This window comes from Leuresthes tenuis, unplaced genomic scaffold (assembly GCF_036924035.1).
Source record: "Leuresthes tenuis unplaced genomic scaffold, fLeuTen1.0.hap1 SCAF_10, whole genome shotgun sequence".
NCBI classification, from domain to species: Eukaryota; Metazoa; Chordata; class Actinopteri; order Atheriniformes; family Atherinopsidae; genus Leuresthes; species Leuresthes tenuis.
In genome coordinates this window covers 7,208,074-7,225,216 of record NW_027325364.1, presented here as the reverse complement: position 1 = coordinate 7,225,216, position 17,143 = coordinate 7,208,074, and the positions used below count along the sequence as shown (strand labels likewise).

Here is a 17,143-nt window from a genome sequence, read left to right as displayed (position 1 = left end):
TTGTAATTACATTTTTACTGACGAAGATACCACTTGAAATTTTAGTTGTATTGGTAGCTGCTATAGTAATAAAAAAGTCGCACAGACACTCACAGATGGTTTTGAAATTATATTTCTTGTTCCATCTTTAGACTTTAGCACCCAAAGTCATACCCCAATTTGCATTTGAAAAAAGCCTTAAATCTGCAGATGATTTCAGTTGCAAACAATTGAATGTTTAATGCACGAAGACACCAGAACAACATCAAAAACACAGGCTGTTGCAGAATTAACAGCACAGAAGAGGTGGTGGTGGGGTTTTACTGCCCTGCCCTGCCCTGCAGGAAGGGCCTGATGGGTGCTAATGAACTTGGGATGTGCCACCACAATGCTGAGCGGCCCCTGGTGCACCTCGGTGCCCGAGTTCCCATGCAGCCGTTGGAATAAGTGAGGGGGTTGATGAGGGGAGGAGGAGAGGTGATGGGGGTGAAGAGGGGAGGGGGCTGGATGGCGCACAGTCTATTGTGCCCGGTCCTTAGCCCATTAGCCACCACCAACCATTCCGCTTTCCCAAGAGGAGCTCGAGACCTGCCTGCCTGCCTGCCTGCCCGGACTCGGTAACCAGGCATCGGCGAGGGCGAGAGGAGGGGAGGAGAGAAACAGTAGCCGTATTTAGAGTTTGATCTCCAGGAAAGCGTCCAAAATTTGGAGAGAAAGAAAAGGGGAGCCCGGGACATTGGTAGGCACAGAGAGCCCCCCGACAACAAACTGGGGCTGACAAAGTTGTCTCTTTGGCAGTCGCGCCTCCTATTGAACGAGTAATTTATTCAAAGGAGATTTTTATCCCCGCGATCTGATTATTATGATAATCAAGTGACCCAGACCCCCCCTTTCTTGGCTCTTGTCTGCGGACTCAGTACTGCGGTGACAGTAAAAGCTGATTTGCACGGTCTTCACCCCCTGGTCACATTCCTGGACTCCTCTGTATCAAAGATGTAGACAATGAGAATAGTGGATGTGCGCACTTGATCCAGGCGCATGAGTGGAGGTCGCAGTCTCCGCCGGGGGCTTTGTGTCAAACGAATACTAGTAGCCAGACAAGATTACACGAAACTTTTTATAATCCCACATGGGCCAAAACGGGTCTCAAATAGACACACTTGATAGGCTGTGAGAAACTCCCAAATAGACACACAATAAGGCAGGAGAGATGTCGCTGCATGTGTGGTGGCGCTTATGCCAGATTTAAAGTAATTAGGGAATTAATTGTAATTCTGGTCACCAGATTCCATCCCATAAACCTCGAAATGCCAATATTTTTGTAACTTTCATGGTTTTGTCAAAAAATCTGAATGAAGTAAAGTCATCCAACCTTAACTAAGGTCCGTTTCCAGGATTCTGCCCCCTTAATGCCAGTGGATTTAAGCTTCCATGCATATTCACGCAAGCTTTCATTTTTTAGAGGGTGGAGACAAAAACAGACCTGCATCGTGTCATAAAGGGGAGGGCCTTGGTGGTGCTATATGTTTTTAGAGCAGGCATGTTTTAAGTTCATAATGCTTCTGATGCGAGGGATGGCGAGAGCGAGGCACGGCATGGGCAGAAGGGAGGGAGGCAAGATCCACCTCCGAGAGAAATAATGGGGATGATAATAAAACAGGGGGAAAACCCGTCCGAGGGAAGCTGAATGGATGGAGCCAAAGAGACGTCACTGCCAGCCGCAGCCATGAAGACCGTGCGGTCCAGCCTCCGGCGAATCAGTTGGTCTCAATCTCCCGAGACTCTCGCTTCTCGGTTTTGGAGAGTGAATGCCGCAGCTGCTCGCAAGCGACTATGTGAGTATGAAATATAATCTTTGCTTCCTTCACGCGGCGGATAAGGTAAAGGTTTTTGTGGGATATTGACTAAAATGAAGGATGAAAAGCGCGTTTGCAACCGCGCCGTGTACATCGTCAGTCTGCACACATAACGGAGCAGGATGCATCTACTATAGACTGGATATGGCAGCAGGCGAATATGGGCGATGTTTGAGCAGCAGGTCATTGAGTTTAAATTAATATAAGCAGAATATCAGATAACATTTGATCTTATTTCCACTCTATCACTCTATCCAGATTGCCCAAGGAGTGTAAAAGTAGGAGGTTATTTTTACATAAGAACAGCAGATAACAAGACCCAAAGGTGGCAATGTATTGCTCTGCACATTTGCTCCACATTTGATGTTCTATTTTCAATCTGCATGTAATTCTCTACAGTAAGAGTAACTGAAAGTGATTAATTTCTTGAGAGAGTCTAGCGCAATGTCTGTGAAATGAACAAACACGTCTGCACTGTTTGGGTGATTGATTGAATATTCAGATAAAGAACAACTTCTAATTGGACCTGATGTGCCTCTGCTTTAAAGGAAAACTCCTCTTTCTAGTCTCAATGACGCATTGTGCCGAGGCTTCTTATGCGCCATCATGGAGCCACAAAGGCCAGAACGCACTTTTAGCCCTGGTTTAATTTTTTTACACTTCCATCCACTTAGCAGGGTCACTCTTCCAGCTTTGTATATGGCAACAGTGGGAGCTGCAGAAGGAGGTAACTCATGGCACCAAAAACGAATATGACGCGATCTGGGTCTGGGGGAAAAGCAAAAAAAAAACAAAACCTTTTTACTCTTTCTTTCAACATGCAGGACTCTGTGTGGCCGTGTGGCTCAGATATGTGGATTACCAGCAGACAGACCTGCAATGCATGCGTAATTAGACAAAGTGGTGGTGTTCACATCCATAGTTGGCGGATAAAGGGATCACAAGGCCAAATATCCAGTGCGCACGTGTGTGCCGGGTACAGGCCTGCGCCGAAAACACGTGTGCGCCGCCGAACTCATCGGGGCAGAAAACTGAAGCCGAGGAGCTTTCAGGGGGTTTAATGAAAAAATAAATGTCTAGAAAAAGGGGGTGGGGGGATTATGAAACATTTCACATGATGTGATCACACATGCATTTACATGCACAGAGAAGTGGATGAAAAAAGAGACAAGTGGTGAATCTGGAAAAAAAACAATGCATAATTTGCTCAAAATTCAGATGAAACTCAGTATGTGCAAATATCTGATTTAATTTAGGATCTTAATAGGCTGTGTATCACTGACTTATTAAGTTGCAATTCCAACACCCTCACACAACACAGATGTATACATAGAAGAATAAGTGTGTGTGTGTGCGTCTGTGTGTGTGCGTGTGTGTGTGCCACAGCAGTGTCAGAAAACTGATTTTGCGACACTCACTGTGCATTACGCATTATGTGGTAGCCTAATGTCCAAAGTCCACAACAGCAGTGATACGCTGTGCTAAATAACGGGCTCCTGAAGCATCATGACTGAAATCTACCTTTGCAGGCCCATTATAGTAATGTTCTAAAAGCATTTTCTCATAATTGGAGGAAAATAGAATGCGCTAAATGTCTTTTACTGTATATTGCGATGCAAAATAAATTTGGACGATTTGGCTTTGTATTCTACTTAGAAATAAAAATCATCGTCTTTTTTGCCAGGGATCCACGGAGAGACATTCAGCGGCCTCACAACACGTGGCTTACTGTAGGTAATGTGTCACATCACTGAGAGGCTTCCGTTGTCAGGTTGGACATATGTGGAAATTTGGTAGAATTCTAGGCTTGATATTTCAAGAATAGATCAGAGATAGTCGTGTGATGTATAACATTTTGGATGGGATACGTAAAGTTATAGTTTATAAAGTTTTACAAGTAATTGGAATTTAAAGAATAATCGTCTGTCTATCAGAAAAAAAGAAATATGTGTTTTTGGGGAGTGGAAAGTTGAAGATTTCAATATGATGAAAACCCTAAAGATATCATGTTTTGACAAAAGAAAAAACCCAAAACGCTGTTATTTTGAAAAAAAGAGCAATTGTAATTTCATGATGTATAGGATTAGTCGACAAATGCATAATTTTGACAAACCGCCAAATGTAGTTCATGAATTGCACTCTCTCCGCACACAGTGTGATTGTCACTAATCTAATAGCTCATCCGACAGAAATCCAAAAATGTGTTGCCAACACTTTTCTCACATCAGTGTCCATTTTGTTTATTTCTGTATTCACATTTAAATGTGACGTTAACACGTGGTCAAAGTTATTTATTTAGATTTTATTTTGTGTGTATAAAAGTCCTGCCTTTGTTACCTTAAAATGCAGCATTCAATCTAAAAATTCTCCCTGTGCCATTGATTAGGTTTGTTTAAATGGTGGAAAAAAGATTTTTTTTGGAGTTTCTGCTCAGGTGGGTTTAGAGAAAAGAAGTTTTAGGTGACAAAATTGGGGGTTTGTTGACATTCAACTTTTTAAATTGAATTAATTGTGTGAGATGCATCGCAAGATAGAAAAGAAAAGAAAAGAATTGAATAAAGAAAAGAAAGAGATAAATCCATCAGAAAAATGTTGAAACTGAATCAGTTCAATATAAACTCCAGCGAATAAGCCAGTGTTTAATGAAGAACCTATTAATGATAATGAGGAAACAAGTGCTTTATTAGTGCTTATTTTGACTGTTTTTCTAGCTTAAAAATCTAATTATGTATGTATATATATATATATATATATATATATTATATCTGCACTAAAAAAGCCATATAATGCTCACAACATGTATTATGAGTGTCAATATTGTCATTTCTATTTAAACAATATTTAAGGACATCTTGATGAGTTTAAAAACAAATTTAAGCTTCGAATTAATAGTGAAGTGAATAATCTAAAAAAAAAAGTTAAATGAAATATTTTAAAATTTGAAAAAAGTGCCACAGTGGAATTCCTAAAATACAAAATACACATTAAAATATAATAAATTGTGACTACAAGGAAATAATACTGCAATTTAATTTTTAAAAAGATTATTTGGACCACTAATTTATTTTGCTGAGCTATTCATGATGTAAACATGTTCATATTTTGCAGCAGTGAGTGTGTGTGACTGCATGCATTAGAGAACATTTAAGCTTAAGCCTGGGTGAATGTGTGTAGTTTAATACTGTCTGTAATTATGTGCTAAACATGTGAAAGTACTCACACAGTGTGCAGCATATGTGTGTGAGTGTGTGCGTATGCGTGTGATCCAGTCAAGAAGGGTCTTGAGGCATGATCTTGCTTTTAACGAGGCCTTGCCGTGTCCTTGTGGATGGAAACAAAGCACCTTGAAAAAGATCTATTTTGTGCTGACAGCTTTCTGAACGTCTACAGAACACCTTTGTAAATAGAATGCAGACAGTCGAATAAGAATCCCAGCTGTTTTTTTGTAACCTGGAGGGAGAAATGCCAGGGAGATTAGTTATTTACTAATAGGGATGTAGCTGTTTCAGCTACTGTCTGCATGTGGCCATTCAAAGCATGAATGTTCAGGTTTGTGTGATGGCGGGTGAGAATGGAGTGTGCCTCGCCCTCCTCTGTCCACATATCACTCCATCTCTCTGTCTCTGCTTTCAGTCAGTAGAGCTTTACTTGGTGGTGGAGTTTTGTGGGGGAGGAGCCTGCTACAACAGGGATCTGGGCACACAGAGCAGCTTTAATTAGATAGGGCCTCGTGCCATGTGCCACCACGGCATGTGTGAGGGAAAGTGGATCTGTGTGTTGCTGCTTTGTCTGCATCCTCACATGTTCAGATGTGTTTCGTGTGCTTTTAACTTAATTTTTGCTTGTATTTTGGACATACGTGGGCATTTTAGGGAATGTTAAGTGCAGATATTTTCATTCTACGTGAGACGTTTTTCACTTTACATGTGCATCTTTATTCCTAAAATCTTCACTCTGGCGCCAACCTCGAGCATTGGCTGACTGCTTTGGCATCAGATAATGTAAATGAAGACAAACCAGTTTCTTTTGTAGTCAAACAGCCAGGATCTTCTTTTAATTTAAAAATGCATTTGGGTCATGGCGGGGGGCGGCGTTTGAAGCCATCACCCTCCCATGGAGCCAGTCAGCGGGTAAAGCGGGTTCACTGTAGGGATGGGCGCCAAGCCGAAGAAGGGAAGGTTGGCGCCATAACTGGTTTGGACTGGTTCGACGACTTGTGCACTTTTTTTTAAATAGGCTCATCTTGCTAATTGTTTTACATGAGGAGTTTCTTATTTGTAGGCATTACTCACATGCCAATCAAAGCTGTTAGTGGGAAAAGAGAGGTTTCCAACTGGTCAAGATGGTTTTAGGTGGGGTAAAAGGGAATTTAGTGACATCATAAAAAGAGGGTTCAGGATAGTTAAGGTCTACTGTGAGTTAAGTGAAGATAAAAGCCTACATCCAGAAGAGTTACATCTTTGTTTTATGGCATTAGGTGCTGTTTGATTTGTTGTTCTTTTACTCCGTATTTTATTCCTGATGTGACATTTTAATCCATCCCAAGTTAATTTGTAAATCTTAGAATAATACAAAATCAACATGTTGGGCACCTAATGTTATTATTTTTTTCTTTAATAACAATCTTCTTCTCTGCTTATAGGTCAGAACTTGGCCCATGTTTCTTTGCCCACGGCTTGAGAGGATGGGTAGCCTTAGGGGTTGATTGTTATCTTTGGTTATCTAGCTGTATGAGTGATGTACATTCTTCATAAAGCTAGATAACCGAAAGTAACAAGAATCCCATTACACTCCTGGAAAGGCATCGAGACCCTAAATGCACCTCTGTTCAAAAATGAAAAAGAAGAACATAGTCAATCAGAAGAATCGTAACATAAGAGATGAAAATGGACAACTTTTTAAAGGAGATGAGATCATAAAAAAGAAAAAGGTAAGATATAGAATTTGTCTGCATTTGTTCTATCTGATTGAAACTGAGTAGGCTATTTTGGTCAATCAACACCCAGAAATGTGCTACAGTTATTACATGTGTATATTTAAAAAATTTAACATTGCTGTGCATAACTTCTGCAACTCTCTGCAGCTAGTATCAGTGATCCATAACAGTAAGGTTGGTGCAACAGGATCACTTCTAATCTAATAAGCCCCATGATCCCTGTGTGTGGGGCTGCATGTAGAGGCTTAGTCTTAGTGTCACATGGCTCGGAGAAAAAGACCCTTTCTGGTTCACCAAAGCCAGTGAACTTTAACAAGACCTTCAACAACTCTGTGTTGGCTAATCACTTTCGTTAGCCCGTTTGGTCATCTGTTTACTTGGCTTCATAAATTTTAGTTCTGCTGGTCACCTATTTGGCAGCAAGAGAACATGTGAAAAGGGTGTGGATCTTGATATAAAATGAGCTGCATATGGTGCTATGAATTATACATATGTTCCAACATGGATGCAATTGTTTGAGTTAAGAATGCTCCCTCCGAGTTAATCTGGCATCCCAACTTCCCGCTGGTACCTAAGCGAATAGACAAGAATTTATTTGAGGCCAGTTTTGTTAAGTTAGCTGTTGATTTTTTCCCTCCTTCCCACCTACTCTTTTCACCCTTTTGCATGAAAAGATGTTTCATTTGGGGTCCTAGCTGTTATTTGATTTGATGTGACAGTTGGCTTGGTTTTGAATGGGCTGTGGCAGGGACACCATTGCATGAGGTGCTACCATGTGGAAAGGCCTGATGGGATCTTACTGAATGGTGATGTGTTTGCATGCAAGGTTCAGAGGGGGAGTGGTCCAGGAGCAATCAAGCAGAAAGTACCCCCAGTGACGAGATCCATGAGTGAGAGAAGGAGAACAATCTCAGCTTTTAGGTTCTTTGCCGGGGCTCATGGTGAGGAGTAATTGGTCAATCAGATCTTCATCCTCAGGGCCTCTGATGGCTGATTGAAGGTGTGATTTCTGTTCTGCCCATCAAAGCTAGAGGGTCACTCCTGCTGAGAGTGGCCACAAAAGATTGCTCCCAAGGTCTCAAGGCTGTGTTGCTACAAGGCTAGAAGTGAACTCCAGTGGTAATACATATTCCTCTTGGTGGTTTGCTGTCGCAACATGGTTCAGCTAAAAGATTTCCCTTGGGTCTGGATATATTCAGCTTGACATGGTACACTTTTTTAACAGCTGTGCGGGGCTTAAGTGAAATTCCTAAAACTTGTGTGGCAGCCTTACCTCACGATGTCAGTCTCTTCAAGCCCTGCAGTTGTGCCTGCCTTCCTGCTGCATTGCAGGTGCTGAGTGTGACATTTGAGCTCTGAGCTCAGCTAGTAAGAGAGAGGAACGAGGGCCTTGACAGGAAGTGACAGCCAGAGATGTGTCCTTCTTGGATGGAAAAGTAGTACCTGGTTTCCTGTCGGTTGTGTTATGCTGTCACAATTGAAGTTTCTCTCTCTTTTTAAAATCACAGTATATACTTATGAGTATGACTTGGCTTTGATCTGATATTGAAAATGAAAGATTCGTGAGTTTGCCTGGTCATATCCAAGAACCTGTATATCTGAGCAAGTGCATCATTCACGATGAATTTAGCATCTAACCGGTACAAGGTGGACAGATTACGCGCATTCTAGAGATAAATTGTTTCCTTTCGCTCCTTTATTGTCAGTTACACTGTTGGGGCTAAATGGGAACTGAAGTCTTGAACAGATTGTGTTTATACCCTAAGCAGTGCCTTGGGAAATGCATGTCATGGTGCAAAGGCTTTGTTCTGGCTTGGTGTGTGGTACAGTTATATCACTATCACTTCACACTTGGGACACCACAGAAGAGACTGTCTTAGCTTATGCCTGCCTGAAAATGGCATGGAGAAGGGGGTGTTCCTAAAAACCACCATAGGGCCTTTGCTCTCTTTTTTTTCTGTGTTCCTTGGCACTGTCTGAAATAGAGAGAAGGCAAGTAGAGAAACAGTGAAGACTGAAAGGCAGGAGAGGAAAGAGGGGGAGGAAGGTGGTGAGTTTGTCTTAGCTTTCATGCAGTAGCAAAGCAGATTTAGACTCTAAGTGTCAAATAGAAAAACGACCATTGTAGTTGGGTCCTGCTCACCCCCCCACTAGTAGACTTTACAGTCAATAGAGCTAGTCCACTTGTCACCGAGGGACAATGCATCCCTTTTCCTCCCTTTCAGACTTGTCTAGTCCGAGCAGCCAGACCGTTTTCTGAATGAGACCCAGTGATTCTTGCCCCCTTTTCTCTGCCTCTCTTTCTCTTCAAGGAACACACCAACAGGGCTTGGAAAATGGCTTCACTGTTAGGCTGTGGCAAAGCCAGACCTTGTTATTTTCTACAACATTGGCAGTCCCTCTACCCCCCCTATGCACACAGAGAAATGAATGTATCTTAGGCAGTTGCAAAGTCAATGGGCCTCATCAGACAAAAGAGATTAAGTTTGGCAACTTAGCAGTAACAGGTGTACTTTAACTGTGCTCAGACCACACGGAGGGTGACTGCTGCTGTCTGACCCGATACTCTGTTTGCCTGCCGGATGATCTTCAGTTGTGCAGAAATGAAGATGAAATATGGATTGTGTTTTTAGATATCAAGAATGCTTCACACCTTGTTGACTTAGAAGTTTTTGTAGAAAGCTTAACAAAGCTGTCCAATACTGACCACTTGTAAATTTTTCCAGCTCATTTTTGTTACATTTCTCCCATGATTGCCATGTTTTTAACTGTGGGATTGTGCAGATATCTTTAGATCTCAAGCAATGCTCACCCAAGGGAGCAAGTTGAGGGTAAATAATGCGGGCACACAGAGAAGAAAGAAATTTCAGAAGAAATGTGGCACTGCGCTGTGGCATGAGCGTGTTTCACATTTAGAACGGAAACCGTGATAGTTTGGATGGACGACTTATCTTTCAAAGAGTATGTCAAGCCTTTTTCTTCATTTTTTTCCACCCACAATAAATCAAGCCATTCAGCAACAGTACAAACAGAAACATGCTCTCAGCTAGAGCAAAGCAGTGTATGCATGTGTTTGTTTCACTCCTTAATAAAGCTTTTACAGAGAGACTCAGTCCTTAAAAAGCCCATTCTGATGAAATGACTTGGCAAAGCATCCGATGGAGGGTCTGTTCAGACTGAAGCTGCTCCGACTGCCATTGTCTAGCTCTCTCTCACACACCTACGTGTCCAGAGTAAGCACACAGTTTCATTGTTACGTGAGCTGTTAATATCAGAGGCTTCACAATAGAGCCCATTCGCCATATTTGCATAAGGCACTTTTCCAACAAGGACCCGGAGAGGGCTTGAAAGCTGGCCCACTCCAGTGCCAATGGCAAAAAAATGTCAAGTGCCAATTAGGAGAGGTTTGCCACCATTCAGCATCACCCCACCCCTATAGTCCTTCCGCTCCCTGCTTACCCACCCCAACTCTCTCACACTCCAAGTCACCCCTGATTTTACCACCTATTCCAGTTTCAGATGCAGCCTTCCCCTGCTGACATCAAAAACAAAAGCTGTCTCTCTCCTCTGCTGGCTAATGGAGAATCCTTTCTGCTGGGCTTAGAGTATTAGCAAAATCAGACAGCTTGCTCCCTTCACTGATTAGTCAGCTTTCTTTGTTGATTACTTTGAATAGAAGGGTTCAGTAACTATGAAGCTAAAACTGTGCAGACTTCACCTGCTTGTGGATAACGTAGAAAGCGGGTTGAATTGCACTAGTATGATTGTGAATTAGCTGGTTTGTATGTGCAGGTGTGAATCGTTGAGACTGTGGTAAAGGCCAATGCTGATTTTAAACAATTAAGATTTTAGCCTTTTTGTTTGTTATCCTCAGTGGTAATTATGTGTTAGTGCTAATAACATCTGGCTACCTAATGGCTTGCTTTAAGCAAGTCATGCTTTTTGATTTTGCACTGATGTACAAGGATCATCGTATTATAAGAAGGTTGCTGTGAGACTGTTTAAACAGAAAACACAAGCTTTGATTCAGCTGTTAAACTAAAAAGAATGTCGCCATATTTACAGGAGTTACAACAAATCAAAGTTGAAATAGTGTTTGTCTTGAGAAATGAGGCCATGTGTACAATTTGCCCAATGTTAAAAATGCAATATTATTTCCACTAATGCTTAATTGTAACTGTCAGATGCAAGGTATGTGGTGATAGGGATTTAGAGCATCATCTGCGTAAATGAATTTAAGTGAGTGTTTATGCTGAGAAAGCGTTTGACAGTGAATAATAAATAAACTTGCTTCCTGTAAAATCACAAGCTTGAAGTAAAATCAGATAATTGAAATGAGGCATAGACAAAATAAAAGAGGGTAACTGTTACTGCCCAGTTGGGCTACAGTTGTTTTCCACGGAGCGTTTACCTAACTTACAGCCTCCTGCCACTCAAAAGGATTTTTCTCTTGTCCCTTTTCTCTTTCATTCTTTCATTCAATCTCTGTGTCGAGTTTTTTTTTTCCTTTCCCACCCTTGATTCTCAGATGGTTGGATCTGATTTGCATGCATTTACATAATGAAAGTCATTTGCATGCTCAGGGGCAGACTGTACCATGAGAACAGACATGAAAAGGTGTGTGTGTGTGTGTGTGTGTCTGCGTGTGTGTGTATATGCATTCACATGTATGCATGGCTTGGTTTGCATGCTTCTGTGAACCATACATGTGCATTTTGATGGTTGAGCTACACTCAAAATTCAATGCAATACAAAATTTCCCTCTAACGCCCTGATTTCTGTATCCCTGTTGTGTGTGTAGGGTACCACACCAGTGAATGAAAGCTGGCAAAAGAAGACTGAAAAATAGAGAAGTAGGAGGAGGAGGGGTTGCTGTTGATTCTGCCTTCCCTCTCTTCTCGCCCTCCGCTGCATCGCCTCTTCCCTCCTCCTCCTCTTCCCTTCCTCCTCCACTCCATCCTCAGCAGACTGCCCCTTTTTCCTGTGCAGCGAAATGCAGCCCACGCCACCATCTTAGAGCAACACTGGTATGAAATGGAAGTGGGAAGACCAGTCAGTCCAGGTAACACACCAAACCTACTGCGCCCGCTGTATTGCATTTTTTTTTACCAGCACCACCCTGACTCTTTCCGAAGTGTCTTCAGTGTTCTACTCCAACGGGCTTCAGTCTGCGTTTTAATCAGCGTGGATATGTTTGTTAATTGCAAGATTCTCGAGATGCGCTGATGGGAGGGGTGTGGTGTGAGTAAATGTGGGTGGAGCGAGTTTTGTATGTGTGCTCACATTAAATCACTCTGCTCTCAATGCCTCTCTCAGGAGGCTTTCAGTGGGCATCTGTCCTTGAAGCACCAGGTTTTCTTTCCATTTGGGATTTCTCATGCCATCCTCACATACGTATTCTGACATGGCGGTGGCTGCCATTTTGGAGATACAGTGCAAGTCGTGCATATAGACTATAAAGAGGGACAACATATTTCTGCATACAGTTGAACAGCGTAGGACAGTGAAATATGTTTTGGTCACAGGCCTAAAACAATATGGTAGAATTCTATTTTACTTTTACAGTATGCTGTAACAGAGATGACTTTTAGAGTCAATTTGAAAATCTCTTCTGTTTTTCTTTACCTCCTTCAATGAGGTCATACAGAAAACAATGTCAAGGTGAGCATCTCGTATGAGTGGAAAGTGTAGATATCCATGAATTATATTCATATTCTCATACAAGGACACTGCAGCAGAACCAACACAAAGCAAAAAGATTGAGGGAGAGTGAAATAATGGAGAGTAGATGGTGAAGAGCTGAGAGCTTCATAGGCAGAGTCTCAGTACTGGAAAGCCTCTCTTTAAGCAATTGACAAGTGTTGGAGTGCAGTTGATGCAGACAAGATGAGTATTGTTCTCCCTGAGAGATCTGGTTGTTATGCAGCATTATTTAAACTGGGGAGTTCCTAACTTTGAAAACCGCTTAAACCAAAACACCAATTAACATAGGCTGGGCTTCATTAAGTAATGCAGCCAGTAAACAATGTCCACCATTGCCCTACTTACAGAGAGACCTCTCTTTGTTTCTGTTGTGGTGTGGAGAGATAACGCTAATGCTAACTTATAGTACAGTGCATGACTACAAGATTAACAGACTAATACAATGCCCTTTCAGGTGCAGGTGACAAAGGTAAAGGAGACTGTTTCCAAAGAGGGAAGCTTCTTCTCACCAAAAGTGATTTTTTTTCTCCCAGTTTATTAGAAAGTCAAAATAAAAACAACTGAAAAAAATGTTTTTAAACAAACATTGAATTCCAACATTGAGAATTATTAGAATTATTAATACATTTCCTACATGAAAACATATTAAACGTTAAGTGATACTGGCTCTCAAATTAGGTCATGCCAAGCTTTCTGCATTTGAATTTTTGACGACGCAGCTTTTTTAAGCAAAGGCGTTACTTGGCTTGCTGATAAGTTTAGTGGTAACTGTGTCAAACCGAAAGAACACTAATCACTGCTGGGCCTCTGTAAACAGGTGGTAGATTGAGAAAAAGGGGCCAGGGCAATTCTCAATTTACTGTGTAAATTATGCAGAGCCCAAAACAATGCAAACAGTAGACAGTGGAGTGGCTGGCGTTGGCTAATGAGATGATGAGAAGCCTGGGAGGGCTGGGAGCTGATCGTGGAGAGGGGGTGGGCACAGCCAGCAGCTTGTGTCTGGATCTTTGTATAAGTGTGTGTGTGTGTGAGGGTCTAGATGTGCTTTGGCAGGGGTGCAGACACTGTTCCGTCTGCACAAACCCCACCATCAGCACCCCTCCTGACCAGACTGAGTGCTGCAGAGGGAGGGGAGGGTTTGCAGGCAGCTGGGACACCCTGCCCCCATTGCTTCAGCGAGAGCACCAACCTTGGGAAACTCTGTGTCAAGGGTCTCCCCAACACTAGCACATAGGGCCCCCCAAAAGTCTGGCTTCAAACCCCCATCGCCACCATCCCCTCCTTCCTCTTGTCTCCCCAAACACTACCACCCCTCCCACCCTAATGTGAGACTGGGGGCCTGGGAAGGACTTCAAGTTCATGGCCAGACCTCCTATTGAGCTGACAGCCTGACTGTTTGCTCAATTCGGCTCCCTATTCAGAGCCATACTGGAGGGGGGAGTGTTGCGAAAAGGCAGGAGGATGCAGGGGGTGATGCTAGATGGGACACCATAGCGCTGTGATAGCTATTCATTCAGTGAGTTGAGACAAGTAAAGAGCGAGCGAGAGTGAAAAGGGATGGGGGTCTAGTCGGGGTGCATAAATAAAAAGTGAGGAATCTAGACACAAAGTTTGCTTTGAGGGGTGTGTGCCTCTCTCACACTCTTTTAGACTCTTAATTACCGGCACCTTCCACTTTTCTCTCCCCTTTCTGTAACTATCCCCCCTCCACCTCCTCATCCTCATCGCACAAACACTCCTGAACACACACACACACACAATATAGCAATGGCAATCATTCTCGTCATCCTCTCTATCCCCTGGTTTTATTAGGCCACATGCTGGGGTTGTAAATTTACCATTAACAAGCTTATTCACTGTAGTCCTCTCAACAAAACAAGACCATGATGCCAATAACTCAAAGCGACACCAATACCCAAAACTGTCTTTTATGCCATGAACCTCTCCTGTCACCCCCCCGACCCTTCATCATTTTCTCCTTGCCTGTACTCAGAGCAGCAGAATTCTCAGTCCATGCTAAATGCCAACGCTAACGTGATGTTTGCTTATACTCAGGTGATGTTAATTAGCATGATTATTGTCGATTTCTGCTGCTAAGCCAAATGGCTGCATTTATTGGTTCATTCTGAACTTGGTGACCCGCTATAATATTTTAAGTTGCTTGTCTGAGCTGCATGAAAATGTAATAAAAAAAGAGGGTTTGGTAGCCTTCTGAAGTCCAAGGCAGCCTAGCTTAGGGTGTGTCACATGTTTCCTCTTTGTATTAGCAGCTTGTAGCGTACCAGGCTCCTCTTAAGGCCATTCAACTTCAGCCCCAATCCTCTCAGCTGGTACATGGAGCTGTGCTTACCTCGGCCAGATTTAGGTCACACAATAAATAGCCCAATAAGTAATTTTTCATGTTAAAAGAGCAACTCAGATATATTCTTTTGATACTCCTAAACATGAATTTGCAGTCATTGTCTCTAATAACTGTTTTGATATTCACATGATTATGGTAGCTGCATTGTGTGCTTTGACTCAGAAGAATTAAAGTTATATCTTAATGTCATTTTTCTTTCACAGATAAATGTTGGTGGTCAGGGGGCTACAGAATGGACAGAACACACAATTGGAGAACATCAGGACTTTTGCTCCCTTTCAGTTGGAATAAACAGGAATGAAAGCATTGCTATCTGCAAACGTGTTGGTGGCGATTCCTCCCATGACTGTGGAAAATTATTTGTAGTATCATTTGACCCAACAGTCAACCTGGACTGCTTGTGATACCTTCTTGGTGTTTTAGCTGAGTAAACATTGTGATGGACTATGACTGTAGGAACCTGTGGGTTCGGATGGATAATCAGCAGCTCTAGGGTTGGACATGCTGGTCCAAAATTCTGATTTCTTTTGTTTCTTTTATAGGTGTATCATTGGATTTTATTATTATTGTTATCTTGTATTTCTGTATGTAAGCAATATTATGTAGACATGAAGTAGTATATCAGTGTCAACTAACACAAAGGCTCCACTTACTGTAGGTTGAATTTGATTTGAGTTGTAGCCCGTGTTTTTTCCGTTTTGTTTTTTGTTATAGTTGCTAGGACTCATAAGACACGTGAATGTGAGACCCACGACAGCAGTGAATAATACTGCACTGCGATTGGACAGCTCCGTGTGTCGACTGGCACAATGGTGAAGGAGTGAGCTGTTGTCTTTATACTCTATGCAACTGTTCTGTCTCTTACTTGTCTTGGGCAGAGCCCCTTTTTACCCTTGCTTTGGATTTTTTTTCTTTTGGGCTCACAGTTAATAGATATTCCTTCAGACATCAAGAAAATATTTTTTGAGGAGCCTACATTCCCACTGTTAATATACAGAAAATGAAATTACAGTCAGAATGTGTGCAAGTATATGACAGAGGACAGAGTACAGCTTAGTTTCATCAGTGGATGGATTGAAGATTGAGTTGATGGATTTTCAGCCGTAACAGACTTTGATTTTACCATGCAGCCATGAGCTAGTCTGAACAAATGTGGACGCCCAACATTTAATATGCCTGATGGCAGGAGTGTTGTTTCGATCTGCAGGATATAGCTCATGTTGGCCTGTACACAGTATATGTCACACTATTATAACCAACTTCTCAACAGACTTTCAGGCATGACAGTTTGCTTCATAACAGTCACCTACTTCACTGTAATGACACACCCAAAGATGTGAGACATTACAAATATATCGGCTTGAAACACTGCCTTAATTTCCTGTTCTTGACATTAACACACACATACACATATGCACTCACACATCCAATTGCAATAAGGCAAGTACTATCACAGCCTAATTCATTCTATATTAATTTTTGGGAAGTGGCAAATTTCTTATTACGATTGATAATCTATGCAAATCTTTTAAATATTACTTTAAACAATCTATGCAATGCTTTTGCAATTGGGAGAATATCTTGGCCTAATTTAGAAAATGTATTCTTTTGATAATCATGCACATCCCAGTGCTCAAGACAATTACTTATCTGCCTGGATAAGCTTGAAATTATGTTTTTAATCTCTCGCAAAAAGAGAGTCACTCTTCTGATATCAGTCCAGAGGCATAAAAAACATGAATCCTGGTCTAGAATAATTAAATCAGTTGCACTAAATCCCTTCTTTTTTCCTTAAATGCAGATCATATATATTTATTCAGCTTTGTCTGTTTATTAGCTCATTGTTTTATACATACAGCAATGTTTGTGTTATGCAATCTAATCGCTGTGCATGAGCGCTCACCACATGTGCCTTTGTATGCAAAACTGTGTTGGAATTGTAATAAAGGTTTACATTGAAAACAATGCAAATATTGCCATTGTGGATGTTTGTGTCTTTTTTTCTTGTATGTCATTAGGTGGCAGGATAACTTCGAGATAAATGGAAAGATTGTACATTTAGCTGCCAATGTTTACTGTCGAGGCTTCCTTGAGTTTGCTCAGTGTAGGTCAGTGAAGTGCAAATACGATAAATTACTTAAAATCTTTAAAGATTTGCATTAGACCTTTGAAATAATCCAAATTTACTCAATGGCTGGCATTATCCTGTAACTTTTTTTTTCTTTTTTTTGGCCTGTCACATCTACAAAGAAATCAACTGTGACTCAGTTCCAACATTTTGTTACAGCCAAATGAAAAGATTATCAC

General features: G+C 41.7%; 1 long non-coding RNA gene across 1 annotated transcript; it reads left to right on the top strand.

Moving 5' to 3' along the window:
• The first annotated feature begins 1,550 nt into the window (after positions 1-1,550).
• Positions 1,551-16,799, top strand: LOC140316069 (uncharacterized). Its single transcript, XR_011917312.1, has 4 exons — positions 1,551-1,814; positions 6,478-6,765; positions 11,573-11,833; positions 15,040-16,799. It is a non-coding gene; the product is annotated as an uncharacterized lncRNA (long non-coding RNA).
• Positions 16,800-17,143: the final 344 nt, after the last annotated feature.